This window comes from Falco peregrinus, chromosome 16 (genome assembly GCF_023634155.1).
Source record: "Falco peregrinus isolate bFalPer1 chromosome 16, bFalPer1.pri, whole genome shotgun sequence".
NCBI classification, from domain to species: Eukaryota; Metazoa; Chordata; class Aves; order Falconiformes; family Falconidae; genus Falco; species Falco peregrinus.
Genome location: NC_073736.1, coordinates 5230035 through 5239893, shown reverse-complemented (window position 1 = coordinate 5239893; position 9859 = coordinate 5230035). Strand labels below are relative to the sequence as shown.

The following is a 9859-nucleotide window of genomic DNA, read 5'->3' as shown; positions in this document are numbered from 1 at the left end:
TTGATGGGACAACTGCTTTTTTTCAAAAGACAACAATAGTTTAATGAGAATTTCCTGCGGAAGATATTGTTCATGACTTTGTGATTAACATCTGTCTGGATCTGAATACCAAATGTGGTACCAAAATACCTGTTTGTGTGTTTCACACACGCGTTTGTGACACAAGGAACGGTGAGCGGTGCTTTTGCCTGAGGTCTTCACTGAAGTGTTCGACGCTGATTGAACAGGATGACTTCATACGACAGAAAATGAAATTATCTGCAGAGTATTTAAAAATGTAATTGCAATGAAAAGGCTTCTGTGTGCATTTACTTTTTAATGCCAGGTGCTTAGTATTTTTTTTCCCCCTGTTTAGAAGTTACATCTGTCTGTTTGAGGGTAAAAGTACCTCTAATGAATTCTGCAGAAAGTATCTCTTCCTAGGATTTCCTCACTTAAAGCCATTTTAATACGATCTAGCTCCGGCGAGCTGGAGTGCTGCACAGCTGAGGGAATATCAGGGCTTCAAAATGGCTTTCCACGCTCTAGTTCCTGTCTTTTAATGTTTTAAATTGAATAGGTATACAGCACTGCTGTGATTTTTTTTTTTTTTTTTTATTCCATCAGCTAACGGTGGCTGAGGGGATGATGCTGCAAACATCTTCCCTCTCATGTGATCTTCAGGAATGGGCCTTATTCCTTAAAGGATTCAAGTATCGACTCTCATGCTTTTCTTTTCTTTCAGGTTAATTACATTATAAAAACAGTCTGTCAAAAAAAAAAAAAAATTTATTTACAGTCATCATCTTCCTACTGTACATTCTCACCTCCCTTTACCTTGCCACCTGAATAAATCCCTTTAGTTTCTTAATTATTTTTGATGCTCTCTTGTGTTGCCCTACATCTCCACTGCACCCTGCCCCTTCCAGCCAGGCAAGGGATCCAGGGATCCCAGTAGCGCCCAGCTCATGTTCCAGGTTCCCTGTAGTATCATAAGGCTTCTATGTCCCTTGTCCACAGTATGGTACTTTTTTTTAAAGGACAAAAAAAACCACTCAAAGAAACCAGCCACTTAACAAAAAGATATTGGTCTTTATGTTGCCTTCCCTATTGATAATAGACTTGGACTTCCTCCAGAAACTATTGGTTGTATCTTTCCAATTTTGCTCCCATAAAAGATGAGGATTAGCTGTTTCTTGGATAAACTTAGAGTTGTATGAGATGTAACTTGAAGCTCATTATGATTCTCACGAGGCTTCCAACTTTTGCTCTTCCAGGAGAAGGTTTTCCCCATCGAAGCGACATTCCTTTCTGATTGACCTCACTGGGGGTTGTCATGGAGCATTACTAAGTCACAGAGCAGCTGCTGACACCCAGCAGGGGGCCAGGGACCCCTTCCAACACCCTCAGACAGCCCCAAGCAGCAATCAGGACTCCAGCCCATCATGTACAGGTACTCTGAACTACTGGAATTTTTTATTTTGGATAAATGTCCCCCACCTGTGAGCTGGCTTGGGCACAAGCATCGGAGCTGTGGTGGTGGTGATGGGTTTTGCTGGTCAGGGCAAACCTGTGAGCACTGGGAGCTGTGGTGGTGGTGATGGCTTTTGCTGCTGGTCAGGGCAAACCTGTGAGCACCGGGAGCTGTGGTGGGCTTTCTAGGGACCAACAATGTGATGAAGCGTGATAGGGTCTAAATTTTTCATGAAGAGTGACATCAGTGGGACAGAACTTCTTGTGGATGTCAAACGTCCTGTGTTAACTGATTATTTTTTCCATTTTTATTTAGTCTTATCAGCGGGGGAATTAAAAGGGAAGGTAAATATGGACTGAGATGTGTTCTCCAGGAACCTACATGGTTGGTTCCCACTGTGATCTGTGGGGGGCAGTGCCCATCTTTCTTCTTTCCTCCCATATTTTGTCGGCTGATAAATAGAAGTGGCTGTGCCAGGGCTGAGCAGCTTCTGGGCTGGGATGTGGGCTCGCCTGCCAGCCCTTCCCGGGCTGCTCCTCAGGCTTCCGTCGGACTTGCCTTAGGAGATGTTGAGGAATTAAAAGGGAAAATTACCAACATTTGGCGAGGCCCTCATGAAAGGAGCGCTGATGTTGAAGGGGCTTTGTTTATATAAAAACTTCATCCTTCTAAACCACCTTTCATATCAGCATTTGCTAGTGATGTTCGTCTATACCTACGACTTGGGTTTTGTGTCCTCTGGGACACGTCCCTATCTGTCACTCACTAGCCACACAAAAATAGAAACAAAGCCGATGTGAATGTCACTGAGGTCGTTTCATTTTATCTTGTCCCAGTTGCTTTACTTACCGGTGTAGAGAAAGGAAAGCGTGTTGTTCCAGCAAACAGCCTAGGAAGGCATTCAAGAGCAGATCTGAAGCCTCTACCCTTTTTAAGGGGAAGCAAATGAGGTGTTGCTTTAGGCAATTTTGCTCCTTAAAACAAACAGTCTCTGATCTCAGTAGTTTTTTATTTCCGCCCCCTAATCGGGATGGCAAATGCTGTAATCAAAATCAGGTCACTAGAGACCAATGCATGAAGGAGCAGCTGTTGCATGCAGTCATGCACAATATTTCTGTGCTAGAAAAGATTTGTTTAGGCTGTGTAATATATATGGAAATGTGCTGCAGGAGCACTGCTGGAAATAACCCATTGTGTTCGTGCAGCCCTAACAACGCTGATCTGAGATTTGTGGGCTTGACGTGCCTTTTCCCTTTTTTGATATGCCAAATAAACAGGCAATCTAGTTAGGTAGCATTACTTGACTGTACTTCATCTGAATGTATATGCTTCTTTCAGGCTGGCATAGCTGAATGCAATACCTTCAGTGCTGAAAGCACAAACCAAACCAATGCCCCGGCAAGGAGCTGTACGGAGTGAAAACAAAATCCTGCAGCAGAAGCACTCTGGGCAAGCAGATAAAGGCAGGCGGAATGAAGAGAATGAAGGACACCATTTCAGAGGTCTTATAATACTTTGAAAAATTTGAGCTGAAAGGGATTTTTTCTCTCTTTACTCAAGCAGAACTTTGTGTTTTAATCTCAAAAAGCCTTTTGGGGAGTTCCTTAGTGCTAAAAGATGGTTTGCTCCCACCTTTTCTTTATTGCAATAATGTCCTTTGAAGATCTCTTCAAAGGTGAAGCCAGACTTCCCATTTATTCTCCAGACCGTAATGAATATCCAGCTTTGTTTAAGCAATTAGCTTGGTGGGGTGATTTCTGTTGCTGTTTAAAAAAAAAAAAAAGTTCCAAAATCCTGAGCGGTTTAGACATGTTTTGAAAAAACACTAAGCCAACAGCTGTGCATTGGACTAATCTGACAGTGTAGCAGCTGTCATAACAAAAGCAGAGCTGGTTCAAACACAGCTTCTTTGTATAGTGATTGAAAATGATTTAAAGGAAAAGATTATTTACTGGTTCTACTGTGTCGAGCTGTGGGGCTGGATAAGTGACTGTTCACTTGTTTTTGCTATGTGATCCCCAACAGATGAATGGGCTCTTAACCACTTCTTGGTTCTAGCTTAGAGGCTCAGACACATTTCGATCCTCTCTGCCTCTTGCTGCTGGTTTTGCCTGCAGTCCCTCCGTGTTTCTGGACCCACGTTATGTGGGTGCCTGCCTGGATGCTGCCGGGGTGATGCCAAGCCGTTTCAGTAGGTGCACAAACCACATCTGTAACCAAAGAGCGCGCTGGTGAATGCACGAGGAAATGAAGCAATGCGATTTGTAAGGATGGCCTGAACTGTAGCTTTTTAAAGCATCAAATGGTGCAACCTGGTATAGATATTTCAGGCTAATTTGCTTGTATTCTAAGGCCCTTTTTCCCCCTTTTTCCTCATTCAGACAGAAGGACTGAAGTAACCTTTGAAATCAAAGCCTTCAAAGTGACAGCAGCCTGTGCCTCTGGCTATACTGAAGTAAGTAATCTGCTAATGCATGAATATTTTATGTATCTACAGCTAAATGAAGGAAATTGAAAGTTGATATAAACTGATGTTCTTTGTATTAGCTCATGACAAATGCAGCAATTACCTCCAATCAGTTAATTATAGCATCCTTCTATGGCCTGCCTTCTACTTTCTTGAGGTTTCTTTTGCAAGAGGTGTGACTGTTGAACTCGCATTTCTTCTGCAGCTGCTTCACTGAAGAAATACTTTCTTGTTATGCTATTAGAAAATATATTGACCCTTAATACCACACTGAAAGTCACTGATGTGCCCTGTTTTCTCTTTTGTTTGTAGGGTTCACACCTGGAAATGCCTCAATATAGTGTAAAGCTTCTGTTGCCTGATGCAGATCACAGCCTTGCTGAGATAAAAGTATCCGTACTTGTCACACACGCATTTGGTTACGTCACTGCATCTAGCGATCCCTAGATCTAGAAGTGATCTTAAATTGGATTGCCATCACTGTTTGCTGTCTCCTAGTAAAGGAAGCCAGGTTAATTTCTGGCAACAGAACATTAAAGGGCTTGCTTGTGCTCCCGCTAGACCATCTAGTAGCTTTCAATGTGCTCATAATTGTGAAACTAGTGGCTAACAAAAATGAAAATTGGTGCTGCTTCATGATGGGCCATGTCTCACATATATTAGATTTCTAAAAATAATTAGATAAAGGATTGCTAATTAAGAATAGAGTGCATATCAGGTGACTAATTACTGATAGAAGTACAAGCTATCTTGAGGATTGTTTTACTCAAAGAATGTAAATTATTTCAGGCTTTTAGTTACGTAAGTTTAAATCAACTTTGCATTGTAACTGTAGACTTGTCACAGGTGGAAAAATTGTAAGAGGTTTCTTGTTATTCATACTGATTTAAACGAGAACATGGACTGTGTTGTGTGGCACTCAGGACTTTGTGGTATCTCACGATGAGAGGCTTTAATTATGTGCCCAGAGTCTGCATTAATGAGTCTGTCTTGAAATATTAACAGGTAGAACTACTATTGCTGGAGGATGAATTGCCGAAAGACCAGATGCAGGCGCAGGAGAGATCAGCTGGAAGCGGTCCCTGTGTCGGTCTCAAGTCTGTTTGCTGGAAAAGGGTATTATGGCAATGCTAATCTACAGTAGTCATCACTTCTCTGCACTTTCTCTGGGCACAGAACACTTCTAAGGTACAACGCTCCGACTGCTGCCCCATCCACACGATACATGAGTCAGGCAATCTCATTTCACTCACTGATACAGTAGCACAGAAGCGCATCTCTTGCTTTCTTAGCCTTACACTGTGAAATCTTCCATCTTATCTGAATGTATCTAACGTGCACTTCACAGCGCAGTTTAAGGATCCTGAGTCAACTCTGAGCAAATGGGCTCGCTCATAGCGGAGGAATTCTGGAGGGGAAGCCACATGTTCCACTTCCATCTCGGCATAGTGCGTAACCTAGAAGATGGTGATCTTAGAGATGGTGCTTCCTCCTGAAGAGAATATTTAGGAGAACTTTGTGATGTTGTTGTAGGATAAATTGCACTTAGCATTTAAAATTCAGCCGTGGATCATCTTGAAACAGACAATTTTGAGTGATTCTTTTGGCCCAAGCACTGACATGTGTCATGTTTAAACGTAAGTAACCTGGGAAGTGCAGTATTTGGGCTCCATCCCTAGAAGCGGACCCTGTTGCGTGGTGTTAAAGGTGGTTGCTAATTCTCTTCTGGGCATGGCCATCAGTCTCTTTGGCATAAGATGTCTGTCTCTTGGTGGCACCCAGCACCATGGGACTCTGGTCCTGAGTGAGGCCCTGGCTCATTTGTGTAATGGGGATGTTGGTTATAGCACTGTTCTTGCATGCAGATGAGTTTGTTGAGCTGCTGTGAGTAGATAGTGTGTCCAGGGGCAAAATACTGTTTATTGTGCATTACTCACTGCCTTGTGCAATAAATCAGTTGAAAGTAGTATTTCGTTATCCAGCAGGATGAGAAAATGGTGGACAAGAGTACAATGGAATCCTGAATACCAATTAATATTCCAGAGGCATCTGTGTTAGAGTAGACTGCCGGCAACCAGCCTTTATTTTAACCTAATCTGGTGGGTTTTAAGTACTTGCCAAAAGTGATTTTTGGTGGGTGTTTTTGAGGTTTTTTTTGTGATCTGCAGAAGAACAATCCACTTGAACCAAGATTATTTCAAGGCAGCTTCCGTTCACTGAATCCCTTTGCATCGAGGTGTGTCCTGGCTTTGGCCAGGATGGAGTTAGTTTTCTTTGTAGCTGGTACAGTGCTGTGTTTTGGATTTAGAAAGAGAATAATGTTGATAGCACATTGATGGTTTAGTTGTTGCTAAGTAGTCCTTATCTTAAATCGAGGAGTTTTCAGTTTCCCCTGCTGTGCCAGTGAGCAGATGCACAAGAAGCCAGGAGGGAGCAGAGCCAGGACAGCTGACCTGAACCAGCCAAAGGGATATTCCATACCATACATCATCATCCTCAGTATATAAACTGGGGGGGCTGGCTGGGAGAGGCTGATCACTGCTCGGGGACTGGCTGGGCATCAGCCAGTAGGTGCTGAGCAACTGTGTTGTGCATCACTTGTTTTTTCTTGGGTTTTATTCCATTCTCTCTTCTTAGCTGCCTTTCCATTACTATTATTATGTTTCACTTTATTTCAATTACTAAACTGTTCTTATCTCAACCCACATTTGGGTTTTACCTTTTTCTGGTTCTCCTCCCCATCTCACCGAAGCGGAGGGAAGGGAGCGAGCAGCTAGGGTTACACCACAACAAGAAGTAACGGGTCTGGGCATCATCCCTGTTAGCCTCCTGTGATCACTAGCATACATTTTCTCATTAGCCTTGTTCTGATAACGCCAGGGCCCCAAAAGATGAAGCGTCCTCCCCCTTGAAATTAAAGTGGCCTTGTACTAGTAATCTGCAGCTCGTTCAGTAGCTTTGCTTGCTAGAAATGAAAAGCTTATGCATTAAGCTCACTGAATCTCTTGCCATACTTTCTTTTTTTTTTTGTCAGATGAGTGGAACATCTAGTGATGGAACTGATGATGATGACCAAGGCAAACCACACTTTTCTGATTCTTTGCCTCCTGGAGGAATCGGGTACCATGCATTTAACCTGTCTTTTCCTCTTGTCATCAACTACACTGTCTCTTGCTGCTGTTAGAAGAATCATGAAAATGTTTTGGTTTGTTTTTTTTCTTGCATGGGAATACATGAATCAAAAGGGGCCCTGACCTGTAGATCTTGCTTCAGCTACAGGCTAACCAGCAAAGTGTGCTTCTAGTGCCACTTGCCTATCAATCCTACAGCAGCAGATCACAAGCATGTTCCAGAATCCCATTCCAGTTAATTCCTTGCCTGCTGTATCCCTTTCCCTAGGTATAGGAGGTGTCCAGTACAAAAGCTGAGCAGCACTGGGTTATCCCTCTGTGCCAGCTGCACAAAGATGGTACTTGAGTTAATTTCAAAAGAGTGTTGTTTTGTAACCAGAAGACTTGCTTTGTGGTTTGCGGTTTTGTCTTGTTGATTTTTTTTTTTCTTTACTCTGCCCTAATTGCAAGATTCTTTTCTCGCTTAGTGGTAGTTCCTATATCTAAAAGATAAGAGGTGTTGGCTCTGTAAGGTCAGCGATGAGAATTCAGGTTACCTGAACCAATGCTTTATTTACCCTCCTAGATCCAGCAGGAAAAAACCAAAGAAAGAGAGGCAGCAGTTAGCAGCTCAGAAGAATACGGAGACAACTGAAGTGGAAAAAGAGGTGCTGATACTGAAAGTCAGCTGCTGGAACCAAGCAGAACTGGCAGAGGAAGGGACCACTCCAAGTCTGATGCCCACGCTTCTGGAGATCATGACATTTACCATCTTTGTGTTTGTGATCTTCATGTGTGTAACTAATGGAGGCGAATAGAAATGGTCTGCTCATAAACCTTATCCTGGGGAGACAATAAAAGCCCAGTCCTGATGACATAAGCAGTGTTTAGTGGTGACTACAAAACTGAAGAATGCAATTTTTTTTCCTCTCTGCTACTTGTGAACAAGCTCTTCAGGCAGTGAATTAACAGGCTAGGAGGAGGGTGAAACAGCCTGTGACTTGTCTTTGCCTGGTGTTCACCGCATTCAGAAGTTCCTAATTCTTGAAAGCGTGCCTTGCTATACTGTTTCGCCTTTGCTGCATCCATGTTTGCACATTTTGTGCCCCAGCTGGAGGGTTTATTTGCTCAGAGGTGTTTGGAGTTCTGCATGGCTTGGTTTTTCCTAAGCTGCCCATGGCTGGGATTACCGCATCGTTGAGGATTTGTGGCTTCTCTAAGCTCTGGTTATCTTATATGTGAGAACCACCAGATATAAACGGAGGGAATAAATTGTTTGCCAATCTGGCAAGACAGGGAATGATGGCTCTAGCTTAATACAAGCCATGAGAGATCAAGGGAGGAGATACTATCTTAACCACTTCTGAAAAAATGTTCTTGCCCCTTCAAGTCTGTAACTTACGGAAAAAGGGGAATACTGGAAGTGAGGATCTCCCATTGTTGGCCTGCTACTCCTCGTCAGAAAAGAACCTAATTTTATGTGCAATGTTCTCCTAAATCATAATACTTAAATGACTTAAGGGTTAAGCTTAAGCTGAGGCCTTTTGGTATCTTTTCACAGCAGAAACGCAGAACTTGGAGCCTGGCACGTAATCGGAAAGATCATTTGGATTGCTGAATGTATTTGATTTTAAAACCGCTGGGTTTCTCCTGTTGTCCGTATCCACTTTGCCAAGAAAAAAAATTTTGTATCCTTAGGTTTGACACTGGTTTAGCAGGAAAATCTTCCCTGCTTAAGTCATAACACAGTAAGCTAGAGGGGTGAGATACTGCATGGTTTCCTTAAAACTTCTAAGACATTTTGCTTTATCTTAAAGGTGTGTGCACTTTGTAATTGCTGCCTCAGGTCTGGGTGATGGCTTTAACGTGAGGTAAGAGGTTACCTCTTCTTCTAAGGTTAAATGGTAATAAATGAGAAAGGGGCGTTTGACTCCTCTAACAGTCAGTGAGATGAAGGTGGCTGCCTTTCCACCAAGGTGTGGTGTTAGTGCTGCTCTTGGATGTTTCCTGCTTTGCGAAGCTCATTTTCCAGGTTAGCCAAGCGTGATGAAAGCTGGAATGTGCTGGTTTTCCTTGACGTTGCATTCCTAGGAAAATAATTTTTAGCTGCTTCAAATCGCTATGTGAATACCATCGCTTCCCTGTTAAGTAACTGATGGACCCTGTTGGTTCTACATCACACTTGGAGGCTTTGCTCTCTGCTGCTCATATGTCCCCACTCTCTCTAGCCATCTTGTGCTTGCTCTGCAGGACCTGGTGGTGAGCGCAGCTGGTGCGGGCTGGCTTTGATTTGGTCACTTGGGGTGGTGGGGAAGGGCTATGCCATCCTGCCCTTCCCCCCCCAACTCACTTCAGAGCCTTGTTCTTATCAAGGAAATAAAGTCATCATTGCTTTCATTTGAACATGCATGAAACGAGGTGGAACCTTCCTCCTCAGCATCAGCTGTCTCACCTGGAGGGCACTGTCAGGTACCCAACATATATTATTTTTTTTTTCCCCTTTTTGTTTTTCTATCCTGGATTTAGTGAATTATTCCAGTCCCTCCTTTCAATTTAGGATGGTGAAGGACTGGCTCCAGGGATGAGGATTTTTGAAATCCTCCTAGCAATGGATAACAAAAACATTAATCTCCTGCTGTTCAACATGCTTGGGGGGTGTGTGTGCTTGTTGAAGGGCACATGCTGTTCGTTTATATGAAATAAGTGTGTTACTGCCCAGCGCTGTTGCTGAAAAAGGGGGGAACAGTGGAAGTGAGGATCTCCTGTTGTTGGCCTCCTACTTCTCATCTGAAGAGGAGTTAATTTTATGTGCAATGTTCTCATAAATCA

At 43.1% G+C, this 9859-nt stretch overlaps 1 long non-coding RNA gene across 1 annotated transcript; it reads left to right on the top strand.

The window, feature by feature from the left end:
- Nucleotides 1–1263: 1263 nt before the first annotated feature.
- On the top strand, nt 1264–9006 carry LOC114014203 (uncharacterized). Its single transcript, XR_003557633.2, has 7 exons — nt 1264–1432; nt 2792–2955; nt 3835–3908; nt 4233–4310; nt 4926–5108; nt 6955–7040; nt 7617–9006. It is a non-coding gene; the product is annotated as an uncharacterized LOC114014203 (long non-coding RNA).
- Nucleotides 9007–9859: the final 853 nt, after the last annotated feature.